Source organism: Neofelis nebulosa, chromosome 15, assembly GCF_028018385.1.
Source record: "Neofelis nebulosa isolate mNeoNeb1 chromosome 15, mNeoNeb1.pri, whole genome shotgun sequence".
Lineage (NCBI taxonomy): Eukaryota > Metazoa > Chordata > Mammalia > Carnivora > Felidae > Neofelis > Neofelis nebulosa.
Window position 1 is genome coordinate 26,295,095 of NC_080796.1, and position 21,943 is coordinate 26,317,037.

Sequence of the window (21,943 nt, forward strand, 5' to 3'; positions counted from 1 at the left end):
GAATGCCCTCGGTGGGTTTTGACATTGTAAGACTGTTCATCTCTATTTTAAAATATTGATTTGGCTGTTCTTTTTCTGAGTCTTTATATCTGCTCTTCTAATTATTCTTTCCTCATTTTGAGGTTTAAAAAAAAAAAAATAACCCACTGAACTCACTACTGTGGCTGGATCAAGGACTCAGAAACAAGCCTTCCAGGAACCTGGTTCGCAACCCCATGGAGCCCACCACACCAGCCCTGGACCATCTACATGAGGACTTGTAGGAGTTAAAGAAACACACCTCTGTCTTGGTTAAGCCATCTTAGGCCTCTGTGTTAACAGCCAAATTTTATATTCTACCTAATTTAGAACAATCTACTGGGTCAGGTCTTGTCTCTCTCCTTCCTTCCTTCCTTCCTTCCTTCCTTCCTTCCTTCCTTCCTTCCTTCCTTCCTTCCTTCCTTCCTTCCTTTCTTTCGAGAGCGTGAACTTGGGCAGGGAAGGAACAGAGGGAGAGGGAGAGAGAGAATCTCAAGCAGGCTCCACACCCAGCTCAGAGCCTGATGTGTGGCTCAATCTCAAGACTATGAGATCATGACCTGAGCCAGAATCAAGAGTTAGATGCTTAACCAACTGAGCCACCCAAACAACCCTCCACTGGGTTATTTTATTTTATTTTATTTTATTTTAATTTAATTTTATTTATTTTATTTTATTTTTTAATGTTTGTTTTTGAGACAGAGCATGAAAGAGGGGCAGAGAGACAGAGAGAGAATCTCAAGCAGGCTCCACACTGTCAGCACAGAGCATGATGTGGGGCTTGAACTAATGAACTGTGAGATCATGACCTGAACTGAAATCAAGAGTCAGATGCTTAACTGACTGAGCCACCCAGGCACCCCTCCGACTGGGTCATTTTAAACAACTGGATGCCACCTATGAATGTTTGCATCTAAATTCTGAATGTTTGCCAAAGTGATTTAATAAAAATCTGCGCAGGGCAAAAACCCCAAAACTTACTACTATCACCATAGCATCCCTGTTTTCGTCCCTGTTCTTATTTCTTTATAATCTTCTATAGGCTTGAAGATTAGAAACACAAGCTTGTTAGTGTTTCTAACAGGAAAGTAAATAGGTCATGAGTGATGATAACGTAAATTATTGTATAATTTACCTTCAGATATGCACATTGTTACTGTTTTAAGATGTCATATAGAACACTTAAGATTTTTTCCAGAAGGATCAAAGACTTTATTATTGTATTTAAAATGTATCTTATATTTTTGTTTTTTGTTCTATTTATCTTAGCGCTATGACAGGATTTAAAAAAAAATTTTAACATTTATTTTTGAGAGACAGAGCGTGAGTGGGGGAGGGGCAGGGAGAGAGAGAAGTACACAGAATCTGAAACAGACTCCAGGCTTTGAGTCCGACACGGGGCCTCTGTCAGCACAGAGCCCAACACGGGGCTCGAACTCACACGGCGAGATCATGACCTGAGCTGAAGTCAGGCGCTTAACCGACTAAGCCACCCAAGCATCCCTAATTTTTGTAGATTTATTCATTTCAAGTTACATGAGATGTTTGTAAACAAGCAAAGTTTGTTTATTGGAATTGTTAATTCTAGAAATAAATGAACAGCAGGTACTTTGTAGTCACAGTTAAATCTACAAATATTTATTTTTTGCTATATGCAGTGTGTTGGGTGGGATACAAATACATATTAAGTATGGCTTATGCCGTCAAAAGGAAATAGAATACAAGCATTTGAAAAGTAAATAATTTCCAATTGAATGGATACACAAGAAACTGCTGATGACCATTAGCTCTGGCAAATAGAACTAAGATCTGGATGTAAGAGAATATAGCTTTTTGTATTCTGAAATTTTTGCAGTGAGCTTGTTTCACAGTATAAATAAATGCTTTAAAAATAACAATAACTTTACGCAACAATCCAATACCGTGGTAGAAGCAGTTTCCCAATGATGAACTGATGCATGATACTTGTTTAAAGTGGGGGAGAAATCTCTCGGGGTGGTTAGCTTGTAGATAGAATTTGAATAGCAGGATGGATTTTATTCGAGGTTTGGAGGATGAGTGGTATAACGTTGTGATTTGTACATCTTTTATGTTGCTTTCATTCACCTTTTGCAATTTGGAAATTTAAATGATCCCTTTACAAGAGTTTGATTGGGGCAGGGAAGTGAAACCCATGAGATAAATAAGGGTCAGTAAGGATGAATTTGGTGTGTTAGAGCTCAGTGTATTGTCTACTGTCATCCCTCCTTTACTGCACCCCCTCTCTTCCTCTCCTTACTTCAGCCCAGCAGTAAACTTGCCTGAGGATTAGCCCAGGTGGACCTAAACGTGAAAGTGAACACCTGTTACCTGCCTTTCCGTGATTATCAGCCGTAAGTAAACCCAGCAACTCTATGGACAGCGAGACACACTCGAATGTCACATGTGTGAGAGGAGAGTCTTTTCTTAGTCTCAAAAAAGCGTGACCAGAAAATGCTTCCTATTGCTTTGTTTTGTTTTAATGGGGTGGCAGATGTTAGTGGGAGGGGTAGTGATTTGAGTTTTTGTAACTTACTGTCTAACAAAACTTTGAAAATTTGTCTTATGTGGAATTAGGCACTTTAGTATGTTAGAGTTTCCATAAAAATTCTGTGTGGGGCTCTTGCCCTGCTATGAAAGTCTGTTCATAGGACTCATGTGAAAGAGAAAGTAGGAGGAAGGAATTCCCCCTGAGGTTTAGATAAGTCATCCCAGTTTGGAAATCCAAGGAGAGCCTGGGTTCTGTCTGAGTCTGGCAAAAGCTCTTATCTTGCTTACTTTACTCAGCATCTAAAGGGTACTCTATTTTCAGATAATTATGTTATTTATCAGTGATTGTCAGATCAGGGAGAGGTATGACAGGATCATGTGGTGGGATTTGTTCTAAATAGCTATCTTGATCCTCAAGATGCTGATGCTTGTCGGGAAAGGGAAAAGGTTGAGACAGATGTTCATGAGAAACAATGTGAGGCATTTAATAATTGAGAGATTTCTTAATTCTTTATCTATTGCTGTATAACAGACCCCCCCCCCCAAAAAAAAAAAAAAAAAACAAAAAACTTAGCAGTTTAAAACAACAGTGACCATTTATTACCTCCCACAGGTTTGTGGGCCAGAAATTCAGGAGCCAGTTAGCAGGGCTATCCTGACTCAGTGTGTCATGATGACATTGTAGACAAGACGTTGGCCTGGCTGTAGTCATCTGAAGGCTCGTTTGGGGCAGGAAGATGGCTCACTCATAGGGCTGTTCTTAGGAGACTTTACTTCTTCCCTGATTATTGGCAGGAAGCCTTAGTCCCTACCCGTGTGCATCTTTCTGTAAGCTGTTTGAGTGTCCTCAGGTTGTGGCTGCTAGTTTACCCTATATTGAAAAATCCAAAAGAGGGAGCAAGCATGAAGCTGCAGTGCCCTTTATGACCTCGACTTTGAAATCATATACTGTCACTTAGGCCTTATTTTTTTCCGTAGAAGGAGGTCACTAAGTCAACTCTCCCTTGAGGGGAGGGGACTTAGACTTCATGTTTCAATGGGAGGAACACTAAAGAGTTTGTGGACATATTTAAAACCTAACACAGGGGATATAAAAGCAAATTGATTTCTTTTTTCTAATAATTGGCATTAAAAAATATTTTGAGTCTTCCATAGCAAGGTATTATGGATATGTGTAGGTCAAAGACCCTGCCTTTTGGAATTTTATAGCCCTGGTTGAGAAAGTTAGGCATATATGTAAACAGCAAGAAACCAAGATAAAATATGATATGTTTCCAGAGTACTTGGGTATTGCTTTTTCAAATTAATTTTGCCTTATTATTGTTCCAATTTATTAACCTTAATTGAAGAGTGTAAAAAATCTTGCCTTTTCATTAAAAAAAAAAAGGAAACCAAAAAAACTGCCATTTTTGAGTATGTATTAGCTGAACTCCTTGGAGTAAACTCAGAAATTCTGTAATTTAACTACTTAATTTACCAGTTATAACAAATGTATAAAGCATAGAAGAGAAAGCGCATTTTGAATATACCTTATGAAATCTTTGAGTCTCAGGAGAAATAGCTGTTGTTCCTTTAATGATCCTAGTTAGCTAATTGCCAATATAAAAGAAATACAGATACCAGATGAAGCTTCTGAATACAGAGTTAATTACCCAGACTGCCAGTTTATAGGTCTTTACATAATAACTACAGTCCTTTTTGTGGCTTTCTATTTAATTAAGCATTTCCTCCCAGTAAAATGGTTTCTGTTTAAACGGAGAGGCAGTATAGTGTAGCAGAAAGATTGTGGGTTTGGGATTTGACAACTTTGGGCTCGAATCTTTGCTTTGTTATATATTACCTATGTGACCTTGGACCAGTATTCAATCTTTGCATCTGCTTTCCTCATTTATAAGAATAATATCTATCTCTGGGCTGTAAAGATTCAGTGGAAGTCACATGAAAGCTTGCCCAGTGTTTCTTAGATACGCAGTAAATCTTAGTTACCTTAATTTTACTCCTTTCCCTTAAAGAATGAAAAGATAAGGCAGTGAAAGGTTTCCTTGAGGAGATATATTTAAACTAAGACCTAGTGATCCAGCCCTATCCAGGCAGTGGAAATATCGTGCAAACCCATAGGTGAAGACAAGCTTGACAGTTTAAAGAAGGAATCAAAGCTTTGTGCCTGCGCATAGTGGGAATGAGACTGCAGAGGCTGAGAGGAGCCAGATCTCAAGGCCCTTTGAGGTTGTGGCAGAATGTTTTTGTATATAATTCTGAGTTTAGTGGAAACCATTGGAGAGTTTAAATCTTGTAGGGCCATGACAATGACTTCCCAAATTTTGAGACAGCAGGCTGCATTTAATCCCAGAGAAGGGGATGATTTTTCTTTTGTTATTCAGAACCTGAGAATCTAATGTTTGTACTTGGTTTCTTTTTCTTTTTTTTGTTTTTTTTTTTTTACTTGGTTTCAAGATTTTTTTTTTCTTTTTTCAAAATCCAGTGAATAAACTTTTTTAGAGGAGATCTGTGTAGAGCTACGATCCTTTCTCAGTAAGAACTTTCAAATGACTACAGGGGTGGAGGCAGTTCTGCTTGTCCTCTGAGAATTAACAGTTCTTTCCCCCTCTGTTCCTCTTTCTTCCAGTTACTGCTACGGAAGTTAGGGATTGAGCATTTGAAGTGAGTTCTGCTGTCTCCCTCTGTTGTTTTACTGTGGGGATTTTATTGTTGGCAAGCAGATTTTCTGGAATACTTTTAAGGTACTTACACTCCAACCCCCTTTTTTTCTCTTCATACTATAGCAACATTCTATTTCTGTGCATCTATCATCTGGAGTATGTAGTAGGGAATTATATGGGGGAATAGTTTTTTGACCTCTTAACTTTTAAGTGACTTTAAAAGTATGGGAATTTTATTTCACAGAATAAAAAGCCTCATACTGACAAGGAGGAGCTTTTTGGAAGAGTCAGCCTTAGATGTTGACTGACACTTTAAAATAGTCATCTATTTTGACTTTCAGAATAGTCAACAGCAGAGTTAGGGATTTTGTGAAATGATTTGTGGCCAAAAAATCATGCCTGTGACTTGGATGATTTGATTAAACCAATACTGAATAATGACTTTTTAAACTACATAAAAATACATAATTTGTCTAGAGTAAGTACCATTTTTATTCACCATTTCTGCTCATGTGGATTGCCAAAGACCCTGTGGAGACAGAGATGCTCTTACTTCTCTTCCACTCTGCACTTTCCAGAAGCACTCAGGACAGGAGGCCGGATGTGTTTTCCTACTTTCTGTTAGTTATGGAGAAGGAAGTGGATAAAGATGATTAATATATATTCTTTTTTAATGTTTATTTTTGAGAGGGACAGAGCATAAGCAGTGGAGGGGCAGAAAGAGGGGGGCAGAGGACCGAGGCAGGCTCTGAGCTGTCAGCACAGAACCCATTGTGGGGCTCAAACTCACGAACCACGAGATCATGACCTGAGCCAAAGTCAGTTGCTTAGCCAACTGAGCCACCCAGGTGCTCCAAGATGACTAATATTTAATGAATTCTTAGTGTGTTAGATAGTGTATATTAGGTACCTTATTATTTCATTGAATCCTTATAAATGTATTTTTTTTTTTTGAGAGAGAGAGTGTGCAAGTGAGCAAAAAACAGGGGGGTGGGGAGAGAGAGAGAGAGGGAGGAAGGGAGAGAGAGGGAATGAAAATCCCACGAGGGACAGAGAGAAGCAGGGCTCACCCTAATTGGGGCTTGTGTTCACCGAAGCAGGGCTCTGGGCTTGAACTCACGAACCATGAGATCGTGACCTGAGCTGAAGTCAGATGTTTAACTGACTGAGCCACCCAGGCATCCTGAATCCTTATAAACATTTTAAACATTAAAAAAAAAAAAAAAAAGTTTAGTTATTTTGAGAGAGAGAGACAGAACGCGCACGCACAGGAGTGCATGAGCCAGGGAAGGGGCAGAGAGAGGCGAGAGAGAATCCCGAGCAGGTTCTGCGCTGTCAGCACAGAGCCCCCCACTTGGGGGCTCAATCCCAGGAACCATGAGATCATGACCTGATCTCATGAGCTGATATCAAGAGTCAGATGTTTAACTGACTTGAGCCACTGAGGCTCACCTATAAACATTTTTATAACACAGGTGATATTCTCTAGAAACTGAGGTTTAAAGAATTTAAGTAACTTGCCCATAGCCACACATCTCTTAAATAGTACAGTCAAGAATTGAACCCAGGTCTAATTCTGAAGCCATGTATGTCCTACTTTCCTTCTTTTCCCTTCCCTTTCTTTCCCTTCCCCTTTTCCTTTTTCCTTCCCTGCCTTTCCTCCTCTGTCCTTCTTCTTTGTTTTCTTCCCCTTTATTTCCTCTTTCCTTCTCTTCTGTTTCATTTCCTTCTGTTCCCATCCTTTAAAAATATTATTACAGAAGCAGTCCAAGTACACTGTTGAAAATTATATACACTTTATATTTTTTTTAAATATTAAGCAAAAGTTAATTCCTACCACTTAGAGCTTACCTTTGTATGAAAACTTAATGCTAACTTGCTTTTTTTCCCGACCGACTCCCTCTACAGTTCAATAAAATTTCATCTCATCTCATGAGCCAGTTCGTCCCAGAGTTTTCTTTGCAACTGATTTGTCCAAACCAGTATCGGACTAGTATCACACATTTCATTTACTTGTTATGTCCTTTAAGTAAGTTACCAAATGAAGTCCTAGGGGAACAAAGTCATTGGCAACACTCAACTGAGAGAAAATTTACTTATTGACTGGTTAATCTAAATTTCTGTCACTCTTCTATTTTTCACAAATTTCCCACATGAATGACAAAGTTAAAATTAAGTTTAAATATTTTTAGATATGTCAGTTAAGTATTTTAACTGTTGTAAGAATAGAAAAATGGTGATTGATGTCTGCATTTGACTGCACGGGGAGAAATCTGTTTGGAATCTGAAGATCTTTTGACCACCAAAGGGGAGAATAGGAATTGATAATCTTTTTTTTTTTTTTTTAATGTTTATTTTTGAGAGGAGAGAGAGAGAAACAGAGTGCCAGCTGGGAAGGGGCAGAGAGAGAGGGGGACACAGAGAATCTGAAGCAGGCTTCAGGCTCTGAGCTGGCAGCTCAGGAATTTAGTTTTCTTTTTCAAACTATCCAATGGAAAATACTTGAGTTCCACAGATAAAAGGTATTACATAATCTTAAAATTATAAATAAATCAGCCAAACAGTGTTGTTATATTTCTAATAGGCTCTGAGCTGACAGCGGGGCTCGAACCCACGCGGGGCTTTAACCCACGAACTGCGAGATCATGACCTTGGCCGAAGTTGGACGCTTAACTGACTGAGCCACCCGGGTGCCCCGGGAATTAATAATCATTCTATAGTCGTTTGCTAATTCCCTTCAAGTTCCCTGATATTGTCAGATGAGAGATAAAATATACTCTTGTACATTGCTACCAGAATGGTGGTTCTTCTATGCCTCATTTGGATATTTCTCAATGTAGAAGTCTTTTACAAAATACTTTGTAGAATAGGGTCACAAATTAGAACTGATTTTAATGCATCATAGACGTCATTGTGCTGGTCTTCTTTTTTAGAGTGGGTAGTGGTTGTAAGATTGTACCCAAGAGCCATATAACCTTGAGCAAGTTGCATGACCTTTTTATTTCTTAGCTTCATCTTTAAAACGGGGTGGAAATGACCTCTTTCCTTTGATTCTGAGCTGTAAGCAAAATTTTTCCCACATTCCAGGTGCCTTGAAATTAGGATGTATTTTTGTGACTGTTGTGTCTTACTGTCAGCTAGATTATAATGGAGATGAAATTAAATGAAAATCTTTTCTTGATACTTTCTGATAAGATCATAGCATCTAGCCACCCTCATGGATTTGATGATAGTACTTACCTCAAAGAGCTCTTTCAAGGATCAAATTAGTTAATACATGTAAAGTACTTAGAACCTGATACCTAGTAAATGCTGTATAGGTGTAAGCTATTTTTAATATCTATTAGAAATATAACAACAGTGTTTGGCTGATTTTCCATTGGATATTTTATTTATTTATTTATTTATCCATTTCCTTGAGCTGGATATTTTTTTTTAATTTTTTTTGTTTTATTTTTTTCTTTTCTTTTTATTTTTTTAATATATGAAATTTATTGTCAAATTGGTTTCCATACATCCATTGGATATTTTGAAATAGAAAACTAAATTCCTTGGTGTTATACATGTATAATAGATACAAAGGAGAGAAGATTACTGGGCAAAAGAGGTAAATGAAAGTGACAAAAGTTATATATAATAAGCAGAAGACTTTATGATTCATACTTCATACAAGAAATGAAAGTTTCGGCTATTTTTCTTTTTTTTTTAGTGTTTATTTATATTTGAGGGAGGGAGGGAGGGAGGGAGGGAGGGAGAGAGAGAGAGAGAGAGAGAGAGAGAGAGAGAGAGAGAGAGAGAGAGAATGCTTGTGAGCAGGGGAGGGACAGAGAGAAAAAGAGAGAATCTTAAGCAAGCTCCTTGGTGTGAGCTGAGAGCCCGACTGTGCTTAAACTCACAGTGAGATCTTGACCTGAGCTGAAATCAAGGGTCAGAGGCTTAATTGACTGAGCCACCCAGTCTCCCCCAAGCTGTTTCTTTTTCTGATTTTGATATTAGGGAATAGATTTTAAGAAAATATCTGATGGATTCTTACATTCTGGAAGTTTGTCAATTTTTAGTGGTACAAATTTTCTATTAAGATTTCTTTCTCTTTCTGATGGGAATAAGGGAACTTTTTTCCTTAGAGGACCGTGTTTGTGAAAAATTGAGCGTTAAAATTTTTGTTCTGATTGTGATTTTTAGATGATCCAAACTAAATCTAATAGACTGTTACTATTATTAGTCATTATCTGATTATCTCTTTAAGCTTTTTTTTACTGGCCCCTTTCCTGATACATGTATTGCTTCTGACTTAAAAATAGAAATCTAAAAATAGAAAAACAAGAGCTTTTGAATTTTTAGAAGTAACACTTTACCATCATTCCTTTCTTCAGTCTAATGATCAATTTGATACACAGTTATAGAAAAAATATTCTTTGGTTTTTTATTAAGTAGGAAAGTTGCCTGTGATAGGGGAAAAATACAGAGAAGTTATTATCTTGGTTTGGTTTGTACTATACTATTCACAGAATCATGTGAGCTGCATGTCATAATTGTCATTACAAAGTTACCAATTCTCATAAGTTTTTTAAATTTATTTTTTTTAAGTTTATTTATTTATTTTTTTAGCAATCTCTACATCCAGCTTGGGGCTTGAACTCACAACCCCGAGATGAAGAGTTGAATTCTCTTCTGACTGAACCAGCCAGGCATCCCAGTTTTTGTTTTTTGTTTGTTTGTTTTTTTAATGTGGATTTGTTTTCAGAGTGATTTTCTTTGGGTAAATTAAAGTAGTAGCAAAATAGTCTAGATGCCTTATTATCTTTTATGGGAATGAAATATATAGAGATTTGGGTGTTCATGGTCAAACAGTAGAAGAGTACCTTGACTGAGCTCCTTGGTGTCAAAGCCTGAGCACTTTATATGCGCACATATATTTACTTTGCTGTACATAACATATTTTTTAAGTATCCTGTGTGTAAAGGTGGTATTTTTACCTCCATTTTACAGTGCTGACAGAAGTTAAGGAGCTTGTCACCTTATTAGTAAATGTCAGGATTTGAACCCAGTTCTGCATTATCCTAAAACCTCTGAAAGCTGATTGAAGTTTAAAACTCAAATAGCTGCAGCCTCTCTTCAGACTAGATCAGTGCTGCTTAGCCTTTTCTTCATTGACTTCCTCATTCCCTGCCACCCCTACTCCCTAGTCACCCCTTTAAAATTTTTTTGTTGTTTAAAGCAGTTTTAGGTTTATAGAAAAATTATGCAGAAAGTACAGAGAGTTCTCATTTACCCCCACCCCCAAAACCTGTACAATTTCTTATCATTAGTATGGTACGTTTGTTACCGTTGATGAGCCAATATTGATACATTATCATTAACTCAAGTTTACGTTAGGTTTCGCTTGTACAGTTTTGTGGGTTTTGAAAGATGCCTCGTGTCATGTATCCACCATTATACTGTTATACAGAATAGCTTTACTACCCTAAAAATGCTCACTGTTCAACCTCTTTTCCCTCCTCCCAACCCCTCTCTCCATGATTGATGGCAATTATTGACCTTTTTACTGCCTCTAAAGTTTTGCCTTTTTCAGAATACTGTATGGTCGAAATCAAACATATGTAGCTTTTTCAGACTGGCTTCTTTCACTTACAAAATATGCATGTAGGGTTCCTCCGTGTCTTTTAGTGGCTTGGTAGCTCACTTCTTTTTGTGGCTGAATAACACTCCACTGTATGGATGTAACCCCGTTGTTTATATGTTTACCTATCAAAAAACATCTTATTTGCATCAAATTTTTGGCAGTTATTGTTTGAGCTTTTCGTATGTTCGACTGGAAAAGCAAAATCTCAAGAAGCCTTGCAGATCCCATTCTGAAATTTTAATGTCATAGATATAATGTGCATTTGTTTATGTGCTGTGGCCCTGTGGAGGGCCATCAACTATTTTTTTTTTTTAAATTTTTTTTCAACGTTTTTTATTTATTTTTGGGACAGAGAGAGACAGAGCATGAACGGGGGAGGGGCAGAGAGAGAGGGAGACACAGAATCGGAAACAGGCTCCAGGCTCCGAGCCATCAGCCCAGAGCCTGACGCGGGGCTCGAACTCACAGACCGCGAGATCGTGACCTGGCTGAAGTCGGACGCTTAACCGACTGCGCCACCCAGGCGCCCCGGCCATCAACTATTTTAATAGCTAAACATTTTTTGTCTTTCAAGAAGCATCCTTAAGGTGATCTTATGGACCACTGTGACTGTAGTTCAGCCGTTGTGCCAGTATTTCAGGTAGCAAAGAGGAAGAGGGAAGGGCCATCTTTCACTTTAGTTGATTATAAAAAAGCAACCTCCCTAGGAAGTCCCACACAACATTTCCACTTAGTCGCATTAGCCAGAACTCAGATACATGGTCACATCTAGCTATAATGGAAACTGGGGAACTAACCTAGGTGTATTGAAGCCCCACATAAAATTGGAGTTCCATTATTTAAAAATTTTTAATTTTTTTTAAAAATTTTTGTTTATTTTTGAGAGAGACAGAGACAGAATGTGAGTGGGTTAGGGGCAGAGAGAGAGGGAGACACAGAAGCCGAAGCAAGCTCCAGGCTCTGAGCTGACAGCACAGAGCCTGACGTGGGGCTCGAACTTACAAGCCGTGAGATCATGACCTGAGCCGAAGTTGGACGCTCAACTGACTGAGCCACCCAGGCGCCCCTGAATTCTTTCTTATTTGAGGGTAGTTGACATACAATGGTTACATTGGTTTCAGGTATACAACATAGTAATTCGACATGTTTATGGGATCCCATTATTTTTTTAACTTTTTAAAAAAAAATCGTTAATGTTGGTTTATTCTTGAGAGAGACAGAATGTGAGTGGGGGAGGGGTAGAGTGAGAGAGGGAGGTGCAGAATCTGAAGCAGGCTTTGAGATGTCAGCACAGAGCCTGATGCGGGCTTTAACTCAAGAACCATGGGATCACGACCTGAGCCAAAGTCGGCTGCTTAACCGACTAAGCCACCCAGGCATCCCCATGGGGTCCCATTATTAAGGAGGGAAGGGAGAGTGCATATCGCGTAGGAAAGTAGCATTCTCTACCATAGTGAGAAAGAGTAGTTTTTGTTTCCACTGAGATGTAGTAGGTAACTCTGAAAATTTAGTTGACTATTTCCACTATGCAGTTAATTTTAGTCATCTTTCTGATGAATTCCTTATTGGAAAGAACATGGACAGTTGCATGGACTTATATTGAGAGGACTTTAAAAGATACTTCTGGGAAATAAGACAAATTATACTTTGATTTTTCACTATAGAGAAGACTTAATTTTACTCCTCACACTCGAGTCCTGGAGTCCTCATGGGGTTCTGAAATTATCCTTTGCAAATTGACGTAGGTGTAGCCCTGCAAGCTTTATTTAGCTTTTTAATGCTTACCAGTTCTACTCAGATTGCATTCTTTGTTTTCTGATGTTCAAAAAGAAAATGAGAGAAAACTTGGCATATAAAAATTATTCTATGAGACACTCAAAAAATATTAGGTAGGCCCATTTTTGCCTGTAATCATGTTGTTTTCAAAGCTGTTGCAAGTTTTATAGCCAAGATGCCTGGGAAACATGTTTCTGTCTCATTCTATTATTCTTAGATGATTGAGCTGGAAATGTTTATGCAGTTTTTATAATGGTGACTTATTGGCTGAGTATGTGTGCCTGCTGCTGTCTTTGGCATTTGAATAATGAATTAACTTGTAGGTGGCCATGGGAAGGGAATGTTATGAATGGATTTTGCCTACGCTTTTTTGGTAGCAAATTATACTTGCTACAAGGTTGCTGTGCCATACCTTTATTTCTTCAGCTATTATAAAGCTATTAATTTTCACAGTGATGGATGGCAGTAACCTTTCCCACATCAACCTAGTCTCAGCATGGTGTCTGTCAGGCTAATCTGTGGGTAGAGATGTCTATATAAAGGCTTGGTAAGAATGCCAAAGTTATTTAATAGCATAAAATGCTTCCTTTTAGCAGTAGCCTTTGGCTGTTTCCAACTGGTTTAAGATTGGTTCATCAATTTCATGCAACTTGGATTATTTATAAAGTTGCAAATTACAGCCGTAATCTTCCTTTAAATTGGTTATGCAAAAGTAGGTATTTATGCAAATAATTCAAATTATTTTATTTTGACTTTTATATTAGGATTAGATATTTTAATTGTCTTCATTTTTACCTTCCATTTGACTCTCCTTACCTTAGTTTATATGAGCAGTAAAATGGGTAAGTACATATGAACAAACCATTAAAATATATATGAACACACAGACTCTTAACAAATAAATGAGATTATACAAGGCAATATGTTCTTTCTCTGGTGGCCTGAGATGCAGTAATAGAACTAGGTTGTATGCCTGTGTACCAGAGAGCTCACCTTACTGAGCGACTTTACTCCTGAAGTAATATGGATTTCATTTTTCAGCCTTATCACAAAATGATGAGTTGTTTGTTTATGATAATCATCTACACTGAAGTAACTGATTTTTCTAGTGTTCTTTTTTTTTACTCATTTTTTAAAAGTTTTAAAGTTTATGTTGAGAGACAGAGCATGAGCAGGCAAGAGGCAGGGAAAGACGGAGAGAGAGAATCCCAAGCAGTCTCTGTTTTGTTAGTATACAGCCCAATGCGGGGCTCGATCCCACAAACCTGGGCCAAAATCAAGAGTTGGATGTTTAACCAGATGCTTAACCAACTGAGCCACCCAAGCACCCCCCCCCCTTTTTTTTTCTTAACTCATTTTTTAAAAAGTGGTATAAAACCTAGAGTGAGGGATTAGAGAAAAGAAGTGGCAGAAAAAGGTAAGCCTGAGTAAACTGCTTTGACTTTTAATTTTGACCCTTCAAGGACACATTTCCTATATACACCTTAAATTGTCTGAAGGAAAGCCATTTAGTTACTTTCTCTTAAGTGGTGAATTTTAACACAAAAATGTTATTAAAAGCATAATCCACAGGTTTAATGTGGTTCCTCTGTTTCATTGTTTACTGTTAACTAGTATAGAGTTTAGAAATATGGAGAGTTAGTTGTTCCTGGCCACCTAAAGCTTACATGAATATCACCATGTAAATACATGGGTTTATTTAGGTAATCTTGGAGATTGCCTTTGTAATTCTGAAAGTTTCATTTTCTTTTACTGTAATTTTCTACCTACCTTCTCTTTCTCTGATCTGGAAAAAAAGAAAAAGCAATCCTCAACTACTGTGACAGGTTCTTCCTCTCTCTCTTTCTACCCCCCTCCTCTTTTTTTTTTTTTTTGCCTTCCCTTCCTTCCTTCTTTCAAGTATAGATGATTAAAAGTATTTTATTAAGGAGGATTATGCCATGTGAATAATCTAAACCAGTGTAAAAAATGTCCTTGTTGAGCTGGATTATTCTAAGACCTAAGCCATCTCTAAACTATTCATTAATTTACGTGCTGGGTACATAAGGAGCCTTTCAGAGGTTTCTTATGATAATAAGATAGGAAGAGTTTATGTTCTTAGATATTTTTTAAGTGTTTGCTATATATAAGGGAACATACTAGGTACTTGTAGGAGTTTTAACCTCTTAAAGAACTTGCCAAAATCCAATTAAGTAAAACATGTGCTGTAACATTGTTTTTTGTTTTTTGTTTTTTTTTGTGCCTGTTTGTTATACACATTGTCAATATAAGAAATTCTAAAATTGTTATGGTTTTAACTCATTTTTTTCCCTTCACCTCTCTATTCCTATCACTGCCTCTTCAACCATGGCAGCCTCTCCTTTTGCTCATCATCTCTTAATTATCTGTTTGCTTTATAGTGTTTGTGGTCTTTGGCTTTTCTCATACTTTACTGCAGTCATTAATTTACCTTTTGCCAAACTTTTTGTGTATGCAGTTGGAGATTCCATGTTCTGTCTGTGAACCACATCGGAACAATGTAATAGTCACTTTATTTTATTTTTTTAAGTTTATTTATTTTGAGAGAGAGAGAAAGCAATCAGAGGAGGGCAGAGAGAGAGGGAAAGAGAGAGAATCCCAAGCAGGCTCTGTGAGGTCCATGCAGAACCCAACATGGGGCTCAAACTCACAAACCATGAGATCATGACCTGAGCTGAAATCTAGAGTCAGATGCTTAACTGACTGAACCCCCTAGGCTCCCTTGTAATAGTTACTTTAAAAAGGATGCTTTTCTTTCTTTGTCTGAAATGAAAACTGTGTTTGACTCAGATACTTTCCCATCACCTTTCCTTCCACCACCTTCCTAAATGAAAGGCAGATTTGATCAAACAGTGCAGTCTGAATGATTTTCTGTTGCACTTAGAATAAATTACATTTAGCATGCAAATAAGATCACTCTGTTATGTAATTATCTCTTGTCTGACCATTGGTTATCCTCCCCCATTAGCTAATGGAAACAGACTAGGAATAGCTGTTACTGGACTGGATTTGGAAACTACCACAATGCCAAATGTATAAGCATTGTGAGTTAATCTTTTGTGTTGGTTTCTGCTTTAGATGGCTCAACTTGTAATTTTCCCATTTGTAAAAGTATTGTCCTATCTTAGGACAATAATTTAGTATTGTCCCATTTTAGTTAGAATTATAAATTAACTCCTTATCAGCTTTTTATATGAGCTTGCTCCTCAAACTTTTCCTCTTCTATAGATTTTAAAAGATTTTTTAAGAATTAAAAGCTTGTTTAGTTGTCTGCTTACATTAAGAAATTACAAAAAAAAAATTACAGCATACTGGACTTAACTGTTTTGTGTTTTTTAAGCCAAAATAAGAATCCACTGGTGTCTTCTCCATAAAGGATAAAATATTACCTGCTGTTATATTATATATTATACACTCAAATATTGTGGTAATTGTGGAATTGATTAAATTCAAACATTGTGGTATAGAAACATTGAACACTTTTAAACATTTTTTTTTAACATTTATTTTTGAGAGAGAGAGAGAGAATGAATGAATGAATGAGTGGGGAAGGGGCAGAGAGAGAGAGAGAGAGAGAGAGAGAGAGAGAGAGAGACATAGAATCTGAAGCAGGCTCCAGATCCCGGCTGTCAGCATAGAGCCTGACCCGGTGCTCGAACCGACGGACCGCGAGATCATGACCTGAGCTGAAATCTGATGCTTAACTGACAGAGCCACCCAGGTGCCCCTAAACATTTTTTTTTAAAGTTTATTTATTTATTTTGAGAGAGAGAGAGAGAGAGAGAGAGACAGCCAGCGAGCAATGAGCAGGGAAGGGGCAGAGAAGAGAGAGAGAATTCTAAGCAAGCTTCACTCTGTCAGCGTGGAGCGAGACGTTTGGGCTGAAACACACGAACTGTGAGATCATGACCTGAGCCAAAACCAAGAGCCAGCTGCTCAACCAACTGAGTCACCCAGGCTCCCCAAAACATTGAATACTTTTAAAACTTGACTGTGAATATGTTTAGAACTTGTTGTGTGCAATTCAATATTATATCCTCCTCCTCCTCATTGTTTTAAACTATAGTTTAGGATTTCTCAATTCATAGATACATTTACCTGAACTTTTGGGAGTAGGGGAGTAGAAAGAGAAGTAAGGTTTGTAAAAAAAACTGTGAGTAGGGAAGGAGAGATACCTCTTTCATTGGAAATTTTTGTAATCAGTGGATCTGGCAGGTACCGTTGGCTTAAAGATAGAGTTTCAACATTTAAATGTTGATCTCTATAGGTTGAGGATTCTTGCTATAACACATGAGGAAGTAAGCATAAAAGTGTAAAGTTTTCAGGGTCCTCATTACAGTTCAATTTTTATATTTCAAAGAAGGAAATTCAGGTCCAGAGGAGATAAATAGTTTGACCAAACCTCCTGTAAGAAAAGCCAGTACAGTAATCCACGTCTCCTGAATACAGTTCCAGTGTTCTTACTATAGTAGTGCAATGAACAGGTTTTGTTTTGTTTTTTAAAGTTTATTTATTTATTTTGAGAAGAGCGGGAGAGAGAGAGTGAGCAAGTGAGCGAGCAGGGGAGGGGCAGAGAGAGAGAGAGGGACAGAAAGAATCCAAAGCAGGCTCAGCACTGTCAGCACAGAGTCCAATGCAGGGCTTGAACCCATGAACCACAAAATCCTAACCTGAGCTGAAATCAAGAATTGGATGCTTAGGTGACTGAGACACCCAGGCACCCCATAAACACCGTTTTGAATGAGCTCAACATTTATAAAGACCTGTAGCTTTCTGATTTTTTTTTCTTTTTTTTAAACATGTGTTATTCTATCCAAGGTTCAAACTATGTGAAGTTTATATGTAAAGCTGTGCCTAGATTGTGATGGTGCTTTTTGGGAGTTGTATGTTAGTGTTTTTTGTTTGCCTGATTTTAGGATTATGGGGACTGAATGAAAGGCCATTTGTACATTATCTGTTTTATACATGAAGCAATGTCCCCAGTTCCTGGCACAGAGCTCCTAGGACCCTTGCAGTTTCCTGAGTATCAGGAGTGCCTTGTTTATAATGAGCCCCTTTTAATCTCACTCGAGGTTATACCATCACTAATCATTAGGGAAATGCAAACCAACACCACAATGAGGTATTACCTCATTGCCTCATTAACTTGTTAAATGGCTACATCAAAAAGACAAAAGAGATAATGGGTGTTGGATGTGGAGAAAAGAGAATCCTTGTACAATGTTGGTGGGCAGGTAAATAGGTGCAGCCAGTATAGAGAACATTATGGAGTTTCCTCAAAAAATTAAAAATAGAATCACCATGTGATCCAGCAATCCCACTTCTGGGAATATACCCAAAAGAAACGAAGTCACTATCTCGAAAAAATATCTGCATCCCCATATTCATTGCAGCATTATTTAGAATAGCCAAGATGTGGAAACAATCTAATGTGATATGTGTGTATATATAGTATACATACTGTGGAATTATTATTCAGCAATAAAAAAGAACTTAATCCTGATATTTGTGACCACATGAATGGACCTTGAGGGCATTATGCTAAGTGAAACAAAGCCAGTAGAGAAAGACAAATATTGTATGATCTCACATTTTATATGGAATGAAAAATAAACTGAAGATAGAGAACAGGTTGCCACGGGCAGGTTTGGGGAGATTGGGGGTGGGAGTGGGTGTAGGTGGTCAACTGTAAAAACTTTAACTTATAAGATAAATAAGTTCTGGAATGTCATGTGCAGCATGGTGACTGTAGTTAACAATAATCGTGTTGTATATTTGGAAGTTGCTAAGAGAGTAGATCTTGAAAGTTCTCATCACAAGAAGAAAAATTGTAACTATACGAGGTTACTGATGTTAACTAAACTTATTATGGTAATCCTTTAGCAATATATACATTTATCAAGTCATTGTATTGTACACCTGGGCTAATACTGTACTATATGCCAATTGTATCACAATAAAACTGGAAAAAAGAAAACAAAAGAATAATGCTGTTATGATCTTTTATATACAAGTTTTTGTGTAGACATGTTTTCAATTCTTTAGGTATCTAGGAGTGGAATTGCTGGTAATGTTACTATTCTATAATTAACTTTTTAAAAATCTGCCAAACCGTTTTCCAGAATGGCTGTACCATTTTACATTCCTATCAGTAACGTATTAAGTTTCCAACTTTTCCATATCCATCAGCAACACTTGTTAATGTGTGATTTTTTGGTTATAGCTATCCTAGTGGGTGAGATATGATAGGATATTGTTTTAATTTGCATTTCTCAAATGACTAATGATATTGAGCATCTTCACATGCCCTTATTGGCCATTTGTATATCTTCTTTGGAGAATGTTATAAAACCACTTCTTAAGTTATTATGTGCTTTAATAAGGAGGCACATAGTGTATGATTGTCTCTCTTTGGGGAATGTTATCAGTCATTGGTAGATCCATAATCATTCATTCATTCACTCATTCATTTTGATTCTCTCCTATCTTCTTCATTTATTATCTAGAATACTTTGCCTATCCTTATGGCATGTCAGTTCTATTAGTTATCTAACCCTCTTTCTATAGCTGTACCATCAAAAACTGACCACATAGCTATTTAAATTAATGAAAATAAGATAAAAATTTAGTTCCTTGGTATACTGGCCAACATTGCAAGTGCTTAATAATTACACGTGGCTAGTGATTATTATTTTGGGGAGCATAGCATAGAAAGAGAACATTCCCATCATTGCAGACATTTTTACTTGATAGTGCCATTTTATAGTATGTTTTCAGGAAGGGCTCAGGCAAACAGTATTCCCTGGATTCTTAGATATTCATGAAAATATGTGCCATTATACTTTAAGGTCAGTGTGTTGACAGAACTTTTGATTATACACATCTCATAGCTATTGTGTCATTTCCTTGTCTTCTTATATTTTGGGGTTCATAGGAATATCTAGTCTTGTTATAAATATCGTTCCTAAATCATTGGCTTAGGTATCCAGTTCTGTTTTTATGGGTAAATTTAGGGAAATTGAAAACTTTGCAGCCTTCATTACCATTTTCCCAGAATCCCTTCACATTTAATTGTATCTGTTACTGAGGACTGTAAAAAGTCAGAGCTAAGAGGAATTGGGAGGTCATTTACTCCATAAACTTCCTTTTAGAGATGAAGAATCTAAGACTTGGAGAAGTTTTTGTGGTTCTAAGCAGAGTCTTGCCCATACCCCAGTTTGCTTGACTTCCATCAGTGCCTGTTCCCTCATCTGTAGCACTGAGACAAAGGATAAGATGTAAGAAGAGGTATTTGTCTTTTGCAAAGGCAACATGAATACTTGGGTTTAACTGGCTCATAAGGTCAAATGAAATGAGAGAAAGGGAAGCAAAGTAAGAAATTGAAATCGTTATAAAGAATCAGGGGTGTGTGTGTGTGTGTGTGTATATATAAATAGATTTTTTAAAGAAATTTTTTAGTTTCCTTATTTATTTTTTAAAATATTTATTTTTGAGAGAGAGGGAGAGAGAAAGAACACACATGTGAGCCTGGGGCAGGGGTGGAGAGAGAGGGAGACAGAGAATCTCAAGAGGCTTCCTGTGGTCAGCACAGAGCCCTACCTGGGGCTTGAACTATGAGATCATGACCTGAGCTGAAGTCAAGAGTTGGGGCACTTAACTAACTGAGCCACCCAGGTGGCCCGTTAAGAATTTTTTTTAGGGGTGCCTGGGTGGTTCATTCGGTTAAGCGTCCCAACTCTTGATTTTGGCTCAGGTCATGATCTTGCAGTTTGTGAGTTTGAGACCCACATTGGATTTAGTACTAACAGTGTGGAGTTTGCTTGGGATTCTCTCCCTCTCTCTCTCTGCCCCTCCCCTGCTGTCTCTCTGTGTGTCTCTCTCTCTAAATAAATAAACTTAAAAGAATTTTAAAAGAATTTTTTTTAATGCTTATTTATTTTGAACGAGAGAGAGAGCAAGAGCGAGTGTGAGTGGGGGAGGGGTAGACAGAAGGAGAAAGAATCCCAAGCAGATTCTATGCTGTCAGTGCAGAGCCCTATGTGGGGCTTGATCCATGAACTGCGAGATCATGACCTGAGCTGAAATCAAGAGTTGGAGGCTCAACTGGCTGAGCCATGCAGGTGCCCAAAGTACTTTTTTAAGAGCGGTTTTAAGTTGACCAAAAATTAACAGGGGTGTGCAGAGATTTCTCATACACCACCTGCCCCCACACATGCATAGCCTCCCCCATCATCAACATCACTCAGCCAGAATGGTACATTTTTACCAAGGATGAATCTACATTGACATATCATAATTGCTCTAAGTGTACAGTCTACCTTAGGGTTCACTCTTGGTGGTGTACATTCTACGGGTTTGGAGAAGTATACAATGACCTAAATCCTTTATTTTAATATCATACGGAGCATTTTCACTGCCCTAAAAATTCTGTGATCTGCCTATTCATCCCTCTCCCCCACTACAACCACTGATTTTTGTCTTCATAATTTTGCCTTTTCCAGAATATTATATAGTTGGAATTATATAGTACATAGCCTTTTCAGATTGGCTTCTTTCACTTAGAATTATGCATTTAAGTTTATTTCGTGCCTTTTCATGGGTTGATGGTTCATTTCTTTTTAGTGCTGAATAACATTCTGTTGTCTGAATGCACCACAGTTTATACATTCACCTACAGAAGGACATTGTGGATACTCCCAAGTTTTGGCAATTAGGAATTAAGCTGCTTAAAAATCCCCTGGAAGGTTTTTGGGTGAACATAACTTTTCAACTCTTTTGGGTAAATAGCAAGGAGTGCAATTGCTTGCTTATGGTCAGAGTATGTTTAGTTTTGTTTGAAAGCACCAAGCTCTTCCAAAGTGGCTGTACCATTTTGCGTTCTTACCACCAATGTATGAGGAGAGTTCCTTTTGCTTCACATCCTCACTAGCATTTGGGGTTGTTGGGAGTTCCAGATTTTGGCCATTCTAGTAGGTGTGTAGTGGTAACTCCTTGTTTTAATTTGCATTTTCCTGATGGTGCATGATGTGGGGGATCTTTTCACGTGATTATTTGCCATCCATATACCTTCTTTGGTGAGATGTCTTTTAAGGGCTTTGTCCCCTCCTGTTTTTCAGGTTTTCTTATTGTTGACTTTTAAGGAGTTCTTTGTGTATTTCAGATAACAGTCCCTTATCAGAGGTTTCTTTTACAAGTATTTTCTCGTAGGCTGTGGCCTCTCTTCTAATTCTTTTCTTTTTTTTTTAAAGTTTATTTTTATTTCTTTTGAGAGAGAGTGAAAAAGTGTGAGCAGGTGAGGGGCAGAGAGAGAGGGAGAGAGAAACCCGAGCAGGCTCCATGC

The 21,943-nt window shown here is 37.7% G+C and overlaps 1 protein-coding gene and 1 long non-coding RNA gene across 4 annotated transcripts in view; one reads left to right on the forward strand and one right to left on the reverse strand.

The window, feature by feature from the left end:
* The window catches only part of LOC131495460 (uncharacterized), a 35,251-nt gene extending 31,854 nt beyond the window's left edge, over positions 1-3,397 (reverse strand). Inside the window, exon 1 of the long non-coding RNA XR_009253955.1 lies at positions 3,131-3,397. This is a non-coding gene — a long non-coding RNA (uncharacterized LOC131495460). The remainder of the gene's footprint in view (positions 1-3,130) is intronic.
* The window catches only part of RASAL2 (RAS protein activator like 2), a 359,982-nt gene that overhangs the window by 38,542 nt on the left and 299,497 nt on the right, over positions 1-21,943 (forward strand). The window lies entirely within an intron of this gene.